This window comes from Enhydra lutris, unplaced genomic scaffold, assembly GCF_002288905.1.
Source record: "Enhydra lutris kenyoni isolate GAN:26980312 unplaced genomic scaffold, ASM228890v2 scaffoldscaffold22, whole genome shotgun sequence".
NCBI classification, from domain to species: domain Eukaryota; kingdom Metazoa; phylum Chordata; class Mammalia; order Carnivora; family Mustelidae; genus Enhydra; species Enhydra lutris.
Window position 1 is genome coordinate 2,587,302 of NW_019154106.1, and position 4,955 is coordinate 2,592,256.

Consider the following 4,955-nt stretch of genomic DNA (forward strand, 5'->3'; position numbering starts at 1 on the left):
TTTGTGGCTTTGTGTATCCCATCACTTGCCCCATCAATGCCAAGCCCAGGCTGAGCCCCAGCTTGGTTGAATTGATCAGAGCTCAGAACCAACTTGAACATGAGGGGGCCCTTCCTCGCCAGACTTCCGTAGAAGTGGTCAATAAAGGACAGACACTCTCTGTCTGGGCAAGGCTTGCAACATCTTGGGGCACTCACTCCACTAACACAGGGTGGTGAAGGGGAGGGGATTTCTGTGGAACCCTGGAGACCGGTCAGCACAGCTAAGTGTGTGACAGTAAGGAATATCCCCCAGGCTCAGTGCCATAACCCAAAGACTGTTTCCCCCTCACGCTGCATGTCCTTTGACGGCCAGCAGGGCTCTCTCCGGCATCATCCTCACTCCAGAATCCAGCCGGCAGAGCAGACACTGTCTGGAACATTGTCATTTACTGTGGGTGAGCATAAGAGTGCCCTGGTGGGCCTTCCATGGGCCACGAAATGCTCCAGCCGGACAGGGACACAGGGCACATCTGCTCAGTTAATTGGGCAGAATGAGTCACATGGCCCCAAACCACCTCAGGGACCAGGAGACGCCATCCCACACAGGAAGGACAGGGCAGATGCTCTTGTTCGGGAGGGTGGCAGTTGGGGCACAAAGATGCAAGGGGCTTGGCGTCCTTTGGTGGCTTCAATCCTCACGCGCCTGGCTGTGAGATTGGTTTATGAAAGTCAATTTCATGATTCAGGAACTGAAGCTAAGAGAGGCTAATTAACTTGATGAAGGTCATTTAGACAATGACGGGGAGTTCAAATCTGTGCATACACCTTGTAGGGGTGCAGAGGGTGAGCACCAGAGGAGAGGAAGGACCACAAACAGTGGAGGAGCAGCTCCCCTGCTGAGGACAAGGTTTCTGTGCAGACAGAGCCCTGGGAAAGCCCCACACGCAGATGCCATCTAGTGACATTTCTGAACATCGAAGGTGATGAATAAATTCTAGGCGTGCTGAGAGACAACCACAGCAAATAGGAAAACTCTAAAGTAGGCTACCAGGAAAAATCCAGCATGCCAGTTAAATTTGAATTTCAGAAATACAGCAAATCACTTAGAATAAGTGCATTCCAAACATTGTATGTGTTTTATCTGCTAAACCTGGTAACTGTACTCTAAAAGAGAGAGGTCTAACTGCATCAGAACTCCTACCTGCAAAGCTGGCACCAGAAGACAAGAAACTGCGGGAAATTTCCTACCTCGTCCAGCTGCTTGAACCAGCTGAGCCTGAACTCCACATGAGGACTCATTAGCTGAGAAGCCAGTAACTCTCACTTTTATTTAGTCTAGTTTGTAATTGAAGATGATTCTTCAAAGCAGACAAAGTCTGGGATACCATCTCATGACTTGTGAGGTACTTAACCTTTTCCTTGTCTGTATTTGAACTCTTAATTTTGCACTTGGACTTAGTCTCAGATTTTCTTCTCCAAATACCCAACTTTCAAGTATGGACATCCTGAGGTTTGGATTCACTCATTCCTTTTCTCATTCTTCCAAAAAGCTGCCTTCCACTATGGTTCATGGGGTGGAGAGGGTCAAATCAGGAGGACGTACATTGGAGTCTTAACTCAGGCACAATCCAGTTGTGAAGCCTAGAACAACTCATGTCCCCTCTTCAAGTCTCTGTTCTGCCCTCTGTGAGAGGGAATGTCACACAGCCAGAGGGTTGTGCAAGGTTTTGCTAAGGAAGGGCTCATTGTGGGGCCTCTGGGAGCACTCCAGGTCTCAACGTCTTCACCATCAGCACTGCAAACCAGTGCTGGCTCCCCAGAGTCAGAACCGGTCCGGCTGAGAGCTCCTCCAGCAGGCTGTTCACAGCTGTGGCATGGCCGTCTCTACCCCACATCTCAGCCTCCAGAACAAGCAGCAGGCTTGGACGGAAGGAATGTTCTGTGCTCCCTGGGTCCCTTTCCTACATCTGCTCTTCTGAACTTCTGGCAAAGGTTTGCAAGCACTGACTTTTAGCAGGTGTCGCGCTCAATGCTCAGCATGAAGAGATGAAAAGGCGTGGTCCCTGCCTCCCCAGACGTCAGCAAATGTCTGAGAGAGGCTCCGGGGTGCAGGGGATGCTGGTGTCAGGCTTGGAGAGGTGAGTGGATTCCCACCCCGTGCTCCATGCAGCGAAAGGGAAACAAATCATGACCAAGGCATCCACTACAAGGGCACATGTCACCTGAGTGCTGGAAATTTGTCTTGGGGAAGTACGAGCCGAGGGGGGTTTAAACAAGGAATAGAGCCCTACCAGAATCCAAGGAGGGGCAGTCTCACTGGGGCCAGCCTTTTCCTGGGCAGCCAGATGGCTAGGCCTGCAGTGGGCAGAAAGGGCCAATGCCCGGGGCCTGGGGACAGGGATCTCCAGGGAGGGCTAGTATCTGTGTGCTTGTCTGTCTCTGATTCTGGTCTTCTCCACGTGGGGATCTCCCCCTTGGTCAAGCTTCCTGAGCTGTTCTCGGCTTACAGTCTCCAAGGACGTCCCCACAGCCTGCTTGGAGTTTGCTTTCTCAGGACAGAATGCACAAATGGGAATAAGAGGAGGTGCAAACAGTGTTAAGTCGCCTGTGGGGTCCCGGAGGACCCCTTGAGAAGGTTGAGTAGATAGATGGATGGGTGGGTGGATGGATGGGTGGTCCCCAAGAGAGACTTTCCATTCCCTTTCCTCCTGGCATAGCTCAATAGGGCACTACCAGACCCTTCCAGAGGTTCAGTGGGAGGTGGAGGACGTTGTTCCGGAAGCAGTGTCCAGACATCGGTTCCTACACATTCCACAGAATGGCGTTAGGGGCTTCCAGCTGAACAGGGGCAGCTAAGAAGGAAAGAAGCCAAGATCTCCAGGCTTGGAGGACCCCAGGCTGCTGGGCCACCACCTGGGGGTGGGAATTGGAGAAAATCCAAGACCACTTGCACACCCACCCCCATCCCTGTCCCCGTGGGCAGGGGGAACTTCTCCTCCCTGAGGCCAGGAACCCTGGCACCCAGAATTCACATGTGATCTGGACACATGTGGGAGGCAGAGGGGCAGGCTGTCCTCCAGCTGGATGTCACTCAGCCCTCCTGCGGTGTGTCCAGGGCGGTCAGGTATGGACTATTCTTGGTGCCGTGAGTGGTGCAGATTATGGGACATGCCTGAGCCTGGGGCTCCATGTGGGCTCAGAGGCTGGAGGAGATGGAAACTCAGGCTTCCTGGGGACCACAAAGTAGGGTGTGGCCAGGAAGCTCCTCACAACCAGGAATGAGAGGTGATGGAATGTGGAGTTTCATTAGGGGCCTCCTTTCCCAGAGGAGCTGCCTGGCAGGGATCCCTTAAGGGTAAAGGTGGAAGCTCATGGAAGTCACACAGGAAGTGCCCACAGCCAGACCACAGACCACAACAAGGACACTGACCAAGGATGGGATGGTGTCTTCACCCTGGACAGTCAGGTAAGGAGCTGTCTCTTCACCCTCCCTCCACCCCATGCACACTGGAGCAGTGCAGCTAAGAGGGAGAGAAATGATGTAAACAGACCCCACCACTCTTCTCACTTACCTGCTCCCCTAGCAGAAGTCACGGCTAGGGCAACGAGGAGACATAGAGGGAGAAAGATGTTGAATCGAATATGACATTTATTCACCCGCCAATCCATCTATCCACACAACCACCCATCCATTCACCATCTGTCCATCCACCCACCCATCCATCTACCCATCCATCTACCCATCCATCCACCATCCATCCCTCCACCCACCCATCCATTCTTCCCCCCCACTCACCCATCCAACCACCATCCATCTGTTGATCCAACCATCTCCCCTTCTCTCCACTCACCCACACATCCAAACATCTATTTATCTATTTCTTACTTTGCGTGACAAAAGTCATGGTTAAAGCAGTGGGAGAGAGGTACTAAGGGGAAAAAAGGCCTGAATCAAATGGGATATGAACATTTTAAAACAGACAGGACCAAGTTGCAGAAAAAACAGCCAGGCTGCCTCAGCCCTAGTAAAAGCGTAACTTGCTCTGTGCCGGCCCCCCCGCATGTTATCTCCCTCGGTCTGCACCACAGTCATGGAAGAAGGAGGAGCTCCAATGATCCCTACTTAGGAGATGCACACGGAAGCCCCTGAGGTCCCATCACTAAGATTCAGTCCCAGGCAGTTGACTGGTGTCCTCTCTGCAGGAACCAGAAGTACCTGAACAGCAGTAGAATCAGGGCGAGCTCTCACCCAGATCACCTGCTATTCGATGGGAAAGAGCAGGGGTGAACCAGGGTCTGACAGCATAGTCAGAAGCAAACTAGGAAAACTCTCCATATTTTTATCCCAGTGAGTCAAAAGTCCTCAATAATGGGCTCCATACACATGTACCCAGAAATCTGGCTTGCCTGGGTTCTCGGAGCTGTATAACTATCAGCACCCAGCAAGTGATTTATAACAGCTACTCGAGCGTGAGTTTCTATTAAATACACAACAATTAGTGATCCTAATAGTCCATTACAACTTAATTGGATGCTGAAAATTGCTTTGTCAAAAGCTCGTTGAGGGATTGGGGTAAGTAATTGTAAATTCAGCTTCCAGATGACTTTCTTGTTCCTGGAGAATCGGTCCTCACCTTCGGCTGGATTTTCAGTTCCAGCCCAGGGGGTGACACGCCACAGGCAGCTCAGACCCCAGGCAGTCACTCCCCAGGAGGTCAGCTTGACTTCGGGTCTTCTGAAGTCTAGGCAGCAGCAGTGAGGGAGGGTGGTAGCAAGTCTCAGCTGGAGCCATTCTACCACTCCCAGGGCTTCCTGACCCAACTGCAATTTCAAGTTCAGCACCCCTCCCCAAATGACACAGCTGCAGCTCTGGGTACAACCGCTGGCCCCAGCCCAGCCTGTGTCTGTGCACTTCAGTGCTGGCTGCTCAGGAACAGAGAGGCCAGTCTAGAGCTGATCCAAGGGTACTGCTTT